Source organism: Saccopteryx bilineata, chromosome 5 (assembly GCF_036850765.1).
Source record: "Saccopteryx bilineata isolate mSacBil1 chromosome 5, mSacBil1_pri_phased_curated, whole genome shotgun sequence".
Taxonomy (NCBI): Eukaryota; Metazoa; Chordata; class Mammalia; order Chiroptera; family Emballonuridae; genus Saccopteryx; species Saccopteryx bilineata.
Window position 1 is genome coordinate 209,916,010 of NC_089494.1, and position 15,766 is coordinate 209,931,775.

At 37.9% G+C, this 15,766-nt stretch overlaps 1 pseudogene; it reads right to left on the reverse strand.

Moving 5' to 3' along the window:
- The window catches only part of LOC136306631 (alpha-fetoprotein-like), a 31,094-nt pseudogene that overhangs the window by 5,183 nt on the left and 10,145 nt on the right, over nt 1-15,766 (reverse strand).

The following is a 15,766-nucleotide window of genomic DNA, read 5'->3' on the forward strand; positions in this document are numbered from 1 at the left end:
GCCATGGAGAAAGCCCTTGACACTATTATACCAGGAAGTTTTAGGGGCTTTTTCCAGCCTGGCCTTTGACTCCCAGTATGGATACCACCAGAATATTCCAGCTTAACAATAACCCACCACCTTCGGACCAACTTAGAATATTCCAGAAACCTCCATAATAACTGTCCTTATACTACTATTCAGAAAACACAATGAGTTTTCTAGAACAGGGATGTTTCCTAATATTTCACACTTATTATCTAGCCCCCATATGAAGAGCTCCATGTTTTACAAATAAACCAGTATTATAAACCTCTGGTTAGGGCACACTAACAGCTAGATGTTGGCAGTTAAGCATATGCTGTTGAACCCAGACTGTTTGAGTGCAAATTCCGGCTCAACAACCTGTCTGTCTATCTGTTGCATAATCTCATATCAGGCTTTCTTCCTTTCCTTCACAGCCTCAGTTTCTTCATAATTAAAATGGGGTAACAACATTACCTAGCTCATATTTTTGAGGGTGAGAATTCAGTGAAATACACACATTAAGTGGTGCCTATCTATGCCTAGAAGACTTCCTTAAGAGAGGGCAAAGCCTGCACTCTAGAAGTAAAATAGAATTCTTTCCCTATATTTTTACATCAAGCCTGGGTTAAAGAAAGAATGATTAAATGTTATAATGTTCTTTTTGTGCTTATTGGAAAGTTTTAAAGCCTAATTTGTGATCAGGTCCCCTTGGGAAATAAAGAAAGGATGTCAAGGGTCAGATGGTTAATAAATTGCAAGTGCTGTGATAAAAAAAAAGTGACAATTTCAACACATTCTTGTGCAACAATTACAAAGTTGTCATTTTGTATGGGTCTCTAGTATCACAAATGGGCCTCTAGTATCACATCCATTGGCAGCAAAATTCATTCCAAGAGAGAATGCCTGGACCACGGGAATATCTTGGTTCTAGGCTCAGGTGTAGGGTGGGGTAAAGAGATGAGGGGAGAGGAGTCAAGAAAGACAAATATACAGTGACAGAAAATTATTTGACTTTGGGTGATGCACACATAACACATTCAACAGTCCAAATGCTATAGAAATGTTTACCTGAAGCCTATGTACTCTTATTGATCAATGTTACCCCATTAAATTTAATTTTCTAAATTAAATTTAAAAAGAAGTAAAGACTATTTCCACATCACTTTAATCTGGGCCTTACAGCAGAATTGGCATTGCATTGTTCCAAACCTGGGCCTCATGAAGCCTCCACATGTCCCCTTTTCTCCCAGCTACCATACAGAAAAACCTGAGTTAGTTTTCTGGACAAGACCATGTGTAATAGAAACAAGCCATCTGAGCTGAGGCTGCCAGCTCCCAGCTGATGCAGCATCTGACTATACACCGTTGAGAATGGGTGAGGCTGGCCCAGGTCAACAGACACATCCAAACAACCCATAATCACTTGAGCAATAATAACATACATCTTGGTGTGATTTGGTTTGCAACAAAAGTAACTAACATATCATATGAAGAAAGGATGAGGGAAAGGAGATTTTACAATGTGCTGCAATAGCAGGAAAGCAAGAGGGTGAAAAACATAGTGGAATGACTAAATATTCTAATAGATGCTGTGACAGCAAGAGTAGAAAAGAGCACTGATTGAATCCTATGGCTGATTTTATGCAGAAACCCTTTCCACATTGCAGAACACACATTGTAAAAAACCCTGATGAAATTTAAAGACACTGTATTCTGCTGACAATATTTCTGACCAAGTGTCTTCAGTATCAGTAACAGTCACCAAATTAGAATAGCACTTTGAAAAGTAATAAGGCGAATACTGATCATTTATAAATGTTTTTATATATACGTATATCATATGTAAAATGTACCATACACACACACATGCATTTCCATGGTCATATATAAGTTTAGAAAACATTCATGGCACACCATTACGCTAACCTTTGCCTGGAGGTCCATCTTCAGATTAAGAGTATAACAACCCTACATCCTCTTTAATGGTAGTCAAATAATATGGATTATACTTACTCAGCAATATAGAAATTTGTAAAGTATTTCTTTTGTAATTTCAGAAGTAGAAAGTTGGTTGGAAGTGACAAGAAAACAGATTTCTATTTAGTAAAAAAATAATATGAGTTTTTTAGTTAAGCATATCTAAAAATAAATAGGTTGCTTTAGGTAAACGCTTGTCCCATCACTGGAAATATTTGTGGGGGAACTTCACAATGTGTTCTGGAAGAATTTCTTAAACTTGGGTACAGGCAATGAATTAATATCTAAATTTCCGTTCATTTTCAGTATTCTTTGGTGTTGGTCAAATAAGTTTGTAAATATAATGTATATGTTTGCTCGCTTATAGTTTGCATTGGGTGTGGGGGACAGGCTGTAAGCAGGCAGCTTCATTATAGCCTAAGGCTTAGTTTTAAGACTAAGCTTTTCCCCACACCCTTGACTGTTGCATGATAGGGAGTGGTGCACTCTCATAAGGAATCCCATTATGCCTCAGATAAGTGACTTTGTATCAGAGACTTCCTTTTTTGTATATTGGATTAAAGGTTTTGATTTCTACACTATAAAATGGGACAGACCATGAGCTTGCTCTCTCTCCATTCCTGAGATTAGCATTAGAAAGGAGAGCAGTGAAAGGCCATGAGGAGGGAGGAGAGGCAGCCAAGATGGCAGAGTGCTGAAGGAGAAGCCAGTTTGTGCAGAGAGAAGAAGATGGGCAACAGAGGTGAATAAGGCTGGTGAGCTAGAAACATTTGATTCTAGGAAACTCAGATAAGTCAGTAGCTTTGTGAGCACTGAATGAGTGGGTTTTGGAACCCAGTGTTGTTTTTACTTGCCCACCAGATGCAAGCTAGGATTAAAGGTAATGGCCCACCAGTTCTTGGCTTCATTGTTTCACTATTGTCTGTCCGAATCTAAAGCAAACCTGCATGGGCCAGGCAGCTGTGATGGTGGCCGTGGGTACTGGCTTTACATTTGGTATTACATGTTCATAGAAAATATATATATGGAATTTAAATATAAAAAATATAAATAGTATTGTGAGATTCTAGTGATATTCTGTTATATTCTGACAGGTTATTACAAAGCCTTATCTAGTGCTAGAAGCTGCATTACAGGGGGTGGGGTAGTGAGAGGAGATAGAAATTAAGGATTCAGGGAGTTGAATTCACAGGCATTATTACATTATCACCAGCTGCCAACCACTAGTAATCATTCAAATACCATTCTTCCAAACATAGACAACAGCCATGCCTCGTAACAGTAGTAGAAATCATAGTAAAAGTAATGACATACTATAAGGTGATACACATCACTCTAATGGAATGTTCCAAAGCACTTTCTCAGCATACTGGTCCTGCAGAACCTTAGTAGTTTTTATGGCCCAAATGACACTAAATTAGAACAAGCTAAAGACTTGTTCTAATTACAGGGCTTCTCCAACCTCCATTGTTAATAGGAGGTATACATTTCTGAAAACAGCAAGAAAATACAGTATTCCCAAAATTATTTAATCATGAAAACCTATTTGTATGAGACCTCTTATAAAACTAATATCCAAACTTCACATTTTAGGACAAATACATTAACATACTTCTATGTCAATATTGAAGTCCGATCAACAGACTTCAATCTCATTAACTGATCAAGTTGCAGTTACACTCATGATAGCCACAATGGAAAAATTGCATAATATTCTCAATTCTACTTGACCTCCAACATAACATTCAGCTGTTCCATTCATTATGCAGTAGTACTTATATCTGTGCCTATTTTTATGGTTCACTAAACCTGCTACTTTGTTAACAGTAAAGATTCTCACTTTTGTTTTTCAGCTCGGAATTCCTCCTCCTGAGCTTTGCGTAAGTCCTCTTTAAGGCTGATAACTTGGTCACAGGAGAAAGGTGGAGAAATGTAACTTTTATTGACTTGCAGATCTTCAAAGCGTTGCTCCTAGAAGGCGTAAGAATCATCACAACAGTAGCCCATGCCAGCACTGATAGGCCATGCCTCCTGTCTTCTGCATAAAGCTCCAAGAATTAGCTTGGCCTTTCCCAGAAGAAAATTAAAATAAAAGCTGTTAGCCTTGCAGTTATTTTCTTATTCATAGAAAATAAAATTATTTATAAGTATTCTCAAATTCTAGTTTCTGCTAGTTCAGCCCGCATTTCACTATCTGGGGGAAAAGAAGCATGTCAGGTACAGCCTGGTTCTGAGACTTGTCCTCCCACTTCCTATCATCCTCAAGTTGAGTCCACCCTTATATATCTCTTCGTCTGGCTGACTATCTGCATCTTTTAGCATACCCTTTAATCAACTGGTAAACATAGGTATGCATTTCCCTTAGTTCTGTGAGCCACTCTATAGCAAATTAGTCAAATCCTAGAAAAGAGTTGTAGAAACCTCTGCTGTACAGCTAGAAGCTAGAAGCACAGGTTAATGACCTAGACTTGCTATTGTCATCTAAAAGGGGTAGGAAGTAATCCTGTAGAACTTGGCCCGTAACCTGTGATATCTGAGGTTATCTCCAAGTAGATAGTGTCAGGACTGATTGAAATTGTAGGACATTAAGCCAAATAGCGCGGTTGGTTGGAACATCATCCCAAGGTGCAGAGGCTGCCAGTTCAACCCCCAATCAGGGCACATACAGGAATAGATCAATGTGCCTGTCTCTCTGTTACTCTCTCTCTCTGCCTCTCTCAAAAATAAATAAATAATAAGTATTATGATACTTAGGACATAATAATTGTAGGACAACCAGCTGATGTCACAGAGAATTGCTTGTCGTGGGGAAAAACCCGCACACCTCTGGTTGTTATAAGTGTTGTGAATGTGGTAGCCATGTGAGAGTGAAGATAAAACTTTCTTCCGAGGACAGAATTATTAGGGTCCATTGACAGTTCATAGACATGTCCACTGATGTGAGATTGCTGAGTATTAGAAATGAGAACTTCAAGAACAGGCAAACGTGAAGTCACATATGTGCTTACTGCATCCTCCATGCAGACAATCTGTTGCTCATCACTCAGAGGGCAACACTTGGTGGCAGCAGCTGTTGTGTCCTTCATGAACATAACCAACTCTTGAGCAGATAGTTTGGAGGCTTTCTTAGTATAAAGGACCAGGAGTCTGAAAGACTAATTTCTTCTTACTCCTGGCAATGATTATGTGACTAAAATGAACAGTTCTAGAGCTTTCCTCAATATCTGACATTGTCTCTGATTTAGGTTTAACAAGGCATTAAATTGAGTTTCACTCTATCCTTTTAGTACTTGTTCCAATGGCCCAATGGCTTATTCAAAATACCTGGCATTCTCTTCCAACCTCACACATTGTAATGTGAACCACATTGCTTCAAAGAAACACAACAATGAAACTTTGGGTGTTTTCTCTCTTGCTTCCATGTGATCTTATTTACGTGAAAGATTAATACTTCCCCTAATTAAACTATTATTTAGTAAAATCCTGTATCTGTTCCTGCTTACTAGGAAGATTCAGCTAGATAGATTTTCTTTTGCTTTCAATTGGGAACATTTTGAAGAATATCAATCTCTTTCTTGTACAGTATACAGACATATCACTATTTGTAATGTTACCAGGCCATTTCTGCACACAGTGGGGCAGGGGGAAGCTGGCCCTGTCCCAAAGGGGTTTGGGACTTTTCATATGTCAGGAGATCCCCAGATTCTTGAATCATGTGGGAAAAATTTCAAGGACAAGTCAGAGTGAGAACAAGCAAGATTTATTCAGGTAGAGAAAAAGAAAGAAGCCAAGGCACAGGCATCACTATGAAAGAAACAAAAGTACACATCTAAGTGGACTGGACCAATTCACAAGTGAGTTGTACACATGGTCAGTTAGTTCTTCGGGTTTTGTGTTTCTAAGGGATGGGGAAAGGGTTTGTCTCCAAGCTCTGTGGCGCCAAAATCTGACTCCACCTTCTGATTGGGAAGGGGTCTTTTCTTAAGATGATCTCCTTTGGAAGTGTCATGGCTTCATGCTCTAGCCCCTCCTTCTACTTGTGGTGTCAATTTTCATTATCATGATGGTATAATAAGCTTTGGGGTCATTCTCTGGTTAGTTTCACCTCTATCTTGGGTTAGTTTGGCTCTAATTGGTTTTTGTTATCTACTTCCCTTACTATGGTGATTTAAGCCACCTGCTCTTCAGCATCTTCAGTTAGGGAGGGTACGGTCTTGTGATTTATTAGCTGGCTGTTAACAGCTCAGCCAATCTGGCTATTTTCAGTCTCAGTTTCCTCACTCCATCTGCCAGGGAATTTTCCTAGTTCCTTACTAACCGGCCTTAATAACAGTTTTCAACTTGTTTCTGTTAAAACTGTCTCTTTAGAAATAATATTTGAATAACTTGGTCTTGTCAGACTTTGAAAACTTTAAAAATGATTGCCTTCAGGGAAAATTAATCTACACAAAATTTGCTCCAACCTGATCCATCTTTCGCTGCTTATAAGGATAACTATGATAGCTAATTTGGATGACTGCAAAATCAGACTTAAAAAGTCTCCTAAATAAATATATGCAGAGGCCGTTAAAGCTGTTATTGGCGCCTTACAATGTATAGGAATAGGGACTACAGCAATGACCAGGAAACAACCCCTTTTCTCGTGGTGCTCACACCCTCGTGGGGGAGACAGACAAGTGCACTCGGCCGAGTAAGAGGAGTACAGAACAGAGTGCTGTGGGTGCCCATGGGGTGGCATCAAATCCCATCCCTGGGAAATCAGGCAAGCCTCCTGGAGGAAATGGCATGTGAGCTGAGATCTGACAATAACTAAAAATGAGCTAGGTAGAGGGGAGTGAAAGTGAGGGGCGTACCTCGGAAGTCATTGAATGTAATTTTTGTTTTCTTGATCTGAAAGGGGGGTTAATTAGAGAGAGGAGAAGGAAGGAAACTTAGTTACAGTATTAAATTTACATTGTTTTTAAGTTAATTATGGTGGCTGTATACAGAATAGATTGGAGGTGGGCACAAGGCAATGTGAGTGAAGAAAAAGTCTGAAAGCCATTCTAGTAATATAGGTGAGAGATGGTGGTAGCCTGAATCAGGAGAGTGATGGTGGGGTTGAGGGATAGGAGGAGAGGTTTTAGAGTAAGACTTTACAGAGTCTTGGATCTAAGGACAACAAAAAATAAGAGTGAATTCTTGCATTTATATTATAATAGAGTTGGGGGAAGAATTTAACTATAATATCCAATGAAACAGTCAACCCAATCCAGTGGTTCTCAAATTGTGACTTCTGGACCACCAGCAGTATCCACACTTCTGGGAACTTATTAGAAGTGCAACTTTTTAGACTCCATCCCAGATTTAAGAATCAGAAACACTTGCAGTGAGGCCATATTTTAACAAATCCTCCAAGTAATTAAGTTTAAGAACTGTAGATCTAATCATTGAACTACACATTAGCAGCTGACTATAACATAAAAGAAAAGTAATAAACCAAATATTCTCTCTGAAACATGAATACTTTCTCTGGATCTATTATTCTGGACATTTAATTACTCTTTCTAAATAGACTATTACGGTGTGATCTTAAAGATTCCCAAAACTTGGCTTTTGTTTTTTGATGAATTTATATCTTTGAAATACAGTGGCACTTACCAGTCTCTCTGCACACAAGAAGTTGAATGTGTTCCCTCTGGCAAACTAAAGTATCTATTTATTTCTGCTCTCAGTGGCAAGCATACTAAATTTTCTATATGGATCTGACATGAAACAGACAAAGGGACTCTACATTAGACCTCTGTTGCAGATCTGACTCAAGATTGCAGGCAAAGCCTTACACTAAATGTCCAGGTATGAGGGAGGGGGGCCGTGTGAGATTACAGGAAAGCAGGTAGAACCTGCTTTGCTCCCTACTCTGGATACTGACTGATGCCTGGAATCTGGCCCGGAAAGCAGTGTAATAACACCCAGCGTTATGTGGACACCTATCTTATTGAGGCAAAGATAGGTTGATTCTGAACTGATTTTTTTCCTTGGCCTTTGAGATTGTAAGGTTGGGGGTAGACTCTTAGCAACTTTCAGCATTAGAAGTTAACAAAACTCACTAAACAAGTATACATCTGGACAATACCTTACGAGCATACCTGTTATGGAAGTTACTATCTTTTAATTTCTCACGTAAATTGCAGTGATTTTTAATAGGCTCCTGGCTTTCACAGAACACTCTTTGGAACATCCCTTTCTGAAAAAGAAAGATAATCAATGTTTATCTATCACTGCAACAATATATCTTGAGGTAAGATTGCAAAGCTATCTTCTGTAAGAGTTTAAGGTAGCTGTTTTCCTAAACCCAGGGCTTTATTTACTTACTGAGTTAACAAGTCTTGGAAAACACATTATTCTAAAACAGAAATGGCCATGTATTTTGTGGAGAAAAAAGTGGGATAGCAAGATTGATATTCAATTTCCTGTGATAAAACTCATTTGGGATTAAATAGCATATTTTACAAGTATAAGGCAAATCATTCATCAAGCCAAAGAGAGTCATTAAAAATAGCTTATAGATAAGTGTGATTGGCCATTGTGTATGTATGTATGTTTATTGGTTATTTTTAATAATACTGATATTTATACCAATAGCAAATATAGAGATAAAAATATACTGTATTTCCCCGTGTATAAGACGCACCTTTCCCCAAAAAATTTGGGGTCTAACAACTGGGTGCATCTTATACACTGGTTGTGGCATTTCAAATGCCATGGATGGAACTGAGGATGAGGCAATATATGAAGATAGTGATTCGTCATCAGACACAGATGAGGACAAGCAAATGAATGGAAATTTTGACAGCGATGAGGAGTTGTATGAATTTTATGATGAATAAAACTTGAGTTCAATAACTTTAAATAATACATTTTGTTTTCAAATTTCAGACCCCAAAATTAAGGTGCATCTTATACATGGGAGCATCTTACACATGGGGTAGATATAGAAGTGTAAATGTGTATTAAAAAGTCATGGTGTAGCCTGACTAGGTGGTGGCACAGTGGATAGAGCGTCCGACTGTGACATGGAGGACCCAGGTTCGAGACCCCGAGGTCGTCAGCTTGAATGCGGGCTCATCTGGTTTGAGCAAGGCTCACCAGCTTGAGCCCAAAGTCACTGGCTCAAGCAGGGGGTCACTCAGTCTGCTGTAGCCCCCCGGTCAAGGCACATATAAGAAATCAATCAATGAACAACTAAGGAACTGCAACAAAGAATTAATGTTTCTCATCTCTCTCCCTTCCTATCTGTCTGTCCCTATCTGTCCCTCTCTCTGACTCTCTCTGTCTCTGCCACACACACACACACACACAAAAAAAAAAAATCATGGTGTAATAAAAATATGTACCAGCCTTGAATCTAGTAAAACACATTACAAATACAAATTGAATGAACCAAATGGAGATCTAAGAGCTAATGCAATTTCAAAGATTTCTAGAACCACACAATTCCAGTGGGAAGATGCAGATGACCTTGCAGGCTTAGCACTATGGTAGGAGCCCCAAATCCATTCCACCTGATCCTAATAAGCAGTATTTGTTATAGCAAAATTTTTACCATGCATGCAAACTATTTACCTGGGTTTAACTCTTAGCCTTGTTCTTACGCCTATGTGAATTGAACTTCTGAAGTCATTTAAACCTTCTGAAGTTCAATGCTCTTATCTGTAAATTGTTGTTAGTAATTCTGGCATTACCTATGTTACCAAGTCATTATGAGGATCAAATAGAATACTGATTGTAAAGTTGCTTTGTTAACTCTAAGAAACATCTATTCTCCTGTAAAGAGCTATTATCATAATGGTTATTGCAGAGGCTGCTGCTGATGCCATGAGAGGGCGCTCACCTACTGGAGACTCAGTCACCTTCATCTCTCCTCTCCAGGAACACCAGAATGCTAGGTGTACCTGCTTGAGCCCAGACAGGTCAAGAGATTCTCTTCACTCTCCACCCCCACCCCACCTCACCTCACCTTCTATAAATATGTAAGCTATTGGTTAAAATAACAAAAATCTAGGGCAACCTGGTTCCTGGTAACCCATGAATAACCAATCATCCAGTCAGATTGTAAGGCCACCTGCATTTTTCATGTCAAATGCGAAGTAGTAGCTGCTGCCTCTGAACAGTATGATTTCTAGCCTGAAACATGGGCCATTACCAGGCCTCTTTGGTAGATATAGTCGACCTTCCCATACTCTAATAGGCTGTGCTGTCAACTATCTGCTACTGTGCAGAACAGACATTCACTTTGAAGAGGAGATTACATAGCGAGGCTTCCATGAAGCCCAGACTCTATAATGACCTTTACGGAGATGATGTGGCCTTTGGCTTAGATGGCAGTGATATTTCATGTGTAGTGCTTGCAATTAGCAAGAGCATGCTTAATCATCTTATGAAAGGATGGCACTACTAGGAGCACTATAATTTTTCTGTTTGTAATCACTTATGAGTAGCAGGTTAAAAAATAAAAAAGCACTTACCCCATGGCTGTCCAGAGAATTTTCTAATTCACAGCATTTTCCCAGTAAATTTTGATACACTGTCTTCACTCTTAAAATCACTGAAACTGGCAACACTGGATGTCTTCTTGAATATTCATTAAGAAACCTGTATCCATATGAAACATATTGAAAAGTAAACAGTAAATTTCAAAGGCTAAGAGTTTTCTTTAAAATGCCAATTATAATAAAATGTATTCATTATTTTAACTGATCTTAAGACATTTGAGGCTGCCAGGGTGGTTTTAGTGACTACATTGTGATTAAGGAAACTAAATCAATAGATAATGTGATTTTTCTAGAGTCACACAGGAGCGAGTGGCACGTCCAGAACGTGAACCTGAGGTATCCTGATTAGCTGATGGCTCTTGGCGCAGGATCTACTTACTTTTACCAGAAATCAATTTTAAGTATTTGGGTGAGAACACATTTTTATCAATGATCTTTGAGGTTAGCTTTTATAAGTGTTATAATTTTTTTGAAAGAAAGTGCAGGCTATGTATTAAATCACTGTCTCCCTCTCTTTTCTTTTTTGTTTTCTTTTTCTTTTTTTTTTTTTTTGTATTTTTCTGAAGTTGGAAACGGGGAGGCAGTCAGACAGACTCCCTTATGCACCTGACTGGGATCCACCTGGCATGCCCACCAGGGGGCGATGCTCTGCCCATCTGGGATGTTGCTCTGTTGCAACCAGAGCCATTCTAGCACCTGAGGCAGAGGCCATGCAGCCATCCTCAGCACCCGGGCCAACTTTGCTCCAGTGGAGCCTTGGCTGCGGGAGGGGAAGAGAGAGACAGAGAGGAGGGAGAGGGGGAGGGGTGGAGAAGCAGATGGGCGCTTCTTCTGTGTGTCCTGTCCAGGAATCCAACCCGGGACTCCTGCACGCCAGACCAACGCTCCTCCCTCTCTTTTCCATAGAGAGTATACCTTCAAGCATGAGTAGTTTGTGCATAATCTATACATTTTTCTGGGTGACAAGAAAAGAAATTTGGACTTTAGATTATTTTCAAAGGAATCATGGACTAACAGGAGGCATCTTAGAAGTCATTTTATCCAACCACCTTAGTTTATAGTTTGAACACAAAAGCCTGGAGAAATTTAGTGGCTTGGCCTATGTTACAAAACTTATATATGACAAAACGAGACTGGAACTCAAATCTCCCAACTTACAGTCTAACATGAATTCTGCTAGAAAGCTGTGCCTATCAGCTTTTTCAGTACCAAATGCATGTTTAAGAATAAGTAGGTTTAGAAAATGACATTTACTTTTTAAGCCAGTATCAAATGTAATTTCAGAAAAATAGCTATGATTCCTCTACAAAGACTTTAAAGAAAACTCAAATTCTTATACTTAGTTAGAATTTAGTTGCTCCATATAATGACCATAGAATATTTAACAACATAGGGATATTATCTTAATATTATATATTGAAATATTTCCATCTTATACACAAATTAATATACACTTCTGAATAGACATCAGAGATATTAATACTCCACCCATATTTCTAATCTTGAAATGCCACACCATGACTTTGGTAGTATTACATTAATTAAAATAAAAAAGCTGACCAGATATATAAACTGAAGCTCTTTCTTAAGCATGACTCTTTGTTAGAGAAAAGCTTGCAAACATTTGACCTCCACTGGATTTTTTAAAATTCCAACTTCTCTCTAAATGCAGTAGACCCAAACACCCAAAGTCTGCATTGCAATATGGTAACAAGTAACTGGAGCTATACAGTAGCTGCCAACTTGGGACTCCGCGAAACATCTCCTTTTAGCCACAGTTTCCATTTGTCATTTATTTATATCATTGGCTAACCTCTGTCATCTTTTAAGTTTACAACTCAATATAATATTCCAAAGAATCGATAAATACAATATTCCACAATTAAGATTTTACAAAAGTCTATATCACTCATGTAGGAAATCTTCCTGCTTGTCAGTGGATGGTTTGCATACAAATCGGTCCTCCATTAACCTGCTGAGTGACAAGGATGAAAGATCAGCTTTACTGTCATTTTCTGAGTTGATAATGCATTCCCCTCGGAATGGCACAGGCAGTGCACAGCATGGAGTGATCTTGCTGGTTGGCATTACCTGTCTAGAGCAGGTGTAGTTCATAAGCCGGTTCTACAACAGGAGAGAAAGCAGTTATTTTTTATGACTTTATTCTACACTGATTTATTTATTTGTTTGCTATTAGGAGAAAAACAGTAAAAAAAGAGAATTGCATCTTTCATTGCTCTATCCTGGCAAACTAACAGACCAAAAAAAGTTATTTGTAGTAATATATTCTAATAAAAGCTTCTCTATTTGACCTTACTCAAGTGTCACAATATTTTAATATCTCTTAAAGAACATAAAGGGAGACAGACCATATTATTATTTTTATGTTTATCTCAACAAAATACAAAGGAGAGTTTTATTGTCTTGCTATTGTTATTACAGTTTTCAGATATCAATTTAAGAAACATTTGTCTCTGTCATTTATTATATAAATTACAATAATATTACTATTATACTTCTGTATTTAACATTTCTCTATCCATAAATATGTACACACAAATAATTGTGTGTTTATGAATAAGGTAGTCTTTCTGCTTGAGGGACTCACAATCTAGTTAGAGAGTCAAATAATGAAATAATAATAATGCATTATAACAGAAGTTGTAAGAGAAGTATATATATGATGCTTTTGAGGAAGTTAGTTGGAAACAAATGAAGAGGAAGAGCATTGTAGAATTATTGATTTTCATATGTACAGAATCTTAGAGGTGAGAGAGAATGACATATTTTGAAAATGATATTAAGATATTTGAAGGTTAGCCTGACCAGGTGCTGATGCAGTAGATAGAGCATCAAACTAGAATGCAGAGGACCCAGGTTTGAAACCCCAAAGCCACCAGCTTGAGCGCATGGTTGTTGGTTTGAGCATAGGATCATAGATGTGACCACATGGTCACTGGCTTGAGCCCAAAAGTTGCTGGCTTGAGCCTAAGGTCACTGGCTTCAGCAAGGGGTCTCTCGCTCTGCTGTGGCCCTGGGTCAAGGTACATATGAGAAAGCAATCAATGAACAACTAAGGTGCTGCAACCTAGAACTGATGCTTATCATCTCTCTCCTTTCTGCCTGTCTGTCCCTATCTGTTCCCCTCTCTGTCTCTATCTCTCTCTGTCTCTGTCACAAAAAAAATTGGAGATTATCAAAAATTTTAGTTAGTAAATAAAGAGGCTTGACCAAATGAGTGGTTTTGTAGATTTAAGAGCTACTGAGATTTAAAATTGACATGATTTTTAAAAAGTAATTAGATTAGAGGCAGGGGCTAAGATGAGACAAAGAATCTAGAATGATATAAAACACTGGGTTGATGATAGGACCATTTACTGAAATTGATAATCAGGAGAACAAAAATACAAGTTTGAAGAGGGCAGCTGAAACAGGAAATCAAAGATTTCAGTGATGAATTAAGACAACTATTAGGGATCCTCATGAAGCTTTTCTCTAAGCAGTTGGCACTAAAGATTAAGGACGGACTTGGGAAAGAAGAAGAATGAATGGAGGATAGAGAGCTCAGTGGTAAGTTGAAGCTGTATTATAGCATCAGGTTGAGACTGGTAAGAAAGAGTGTGTACCCTAGTTAAGTACCTAGCAGGTTCTCAGTGGCTTAATAAAGTCTTTCTCAATAAAGTCCTATTGAGAAGAGAAGATTATTGCCTCTAAGCAGTAATTTTAGAAACTAGGCTGACAGAGGCTTTGTCATCTTCAACCTATGGCTTTGAACATTGTCTTTGGACTAGGAGTGCTTTGGCCAGAAGATTTTTATGAGTCAGGCCTAGAAATAGCATAAATCACTTCTGACCAGAACTCTATAAGATGGCCCTACCTAGTTGCAAGAGAGACAAAAAATGTAATTCATGACCCAGCAACTAATCTACACTATGGAAGAGGAGAGTGATTTCTTGCTGGATGGTTAACCAGCTCTAAGAGTATGTGTGAAATAAGAAAGGAAAAGGCCAAGAATAGATTTATTGGGAATATCAATTTTCAAAGGGCAGTAAAAAAGAAGAAAATTGATGAAAGAAAGTATAAAAATACAGGTATTTCAGGTAGATGAAAAACTTTTCCTACTATTTATTGTCTTCTACACAGCGCCACTGCAGTCATCACTGGACGGTATCATACAACGAGCAATTATAAAAGCAGAAAACTTTCTAGGACGCACAACTCAAATGTATACAATCTATACACCATTCTTGAAAGCATTAGGAGAATTACTCAAAAGAGAATTAAATCAATATAAAAACAAAGAATGAATTATAGTATATAAAAGAAGTGATAGTTCAAATAAAATAATTATTGTAAACCAATTTATTTTAAAAGAATGAGTATAAACTAAGAAGTCAACTAAAATAATTGAGATAAAAGCAACTAAACAAACTTGAAAGGATTAATAAAATTAAAAGCAGAAACACAGTAGAATTGATAAATAAGCCCAAGAATTTTGTTTTGGAAAAGACCAATAATAGTCCTTTTCAAAACTAATTAATTAAAGAAGAAAGCACAAATACATGGGGAAAAGGAAGTATAATTATATAGCTGATGTTTTTAATTATAAAATAATATTATCATGTAGAATTCTATATTCCTAAATGAGACAGTGCTGATGAAGGAGACTTTTTAAAGAAAAGTGTATGCTTAAAACCTTGACAAAAAATAAGTACATTTTCATTATTCACAGTTGTTATATAAAACTGTGAATACTGCATCATGGGCTCCAGGGGAAACGCAGAGTTCAGCTCCTTCTAGTCTCTTGGCACATTTTTGTCAATAGATCAAGACATAAGCTAGTTTTATGTATCTTTCTGTTTAAAGACACTTTACTTAATATATATTGGTGATTTATTCACATTGAATTCACAGCCACCAGCACTGTCACTCATGCATGAACAAAGCTTATCCAACAAACGTGTATTCTCCTTAGGGTACATCACAGTCTTCTTATGCTTAGAACACTAGACAGCACTTCAGCACTACCCTTGGGGACATTTCAAACAGCTAATAAATCATCAACAAAAAGTACAAAAATGTGGCGCTAAATAGCCCATAAAATGAGCACTTTTTTTTTTTTTTACAGCATGAGAACTAACACAAGGCAGAGCTCCACTTGGTTCTACCTCCGCTGGGACCATGCACATCAGGCAGCTCCCATGGCCCCCTGCTCTGAGCATGCCCAAGGCTGAGCATGACCATGGAAG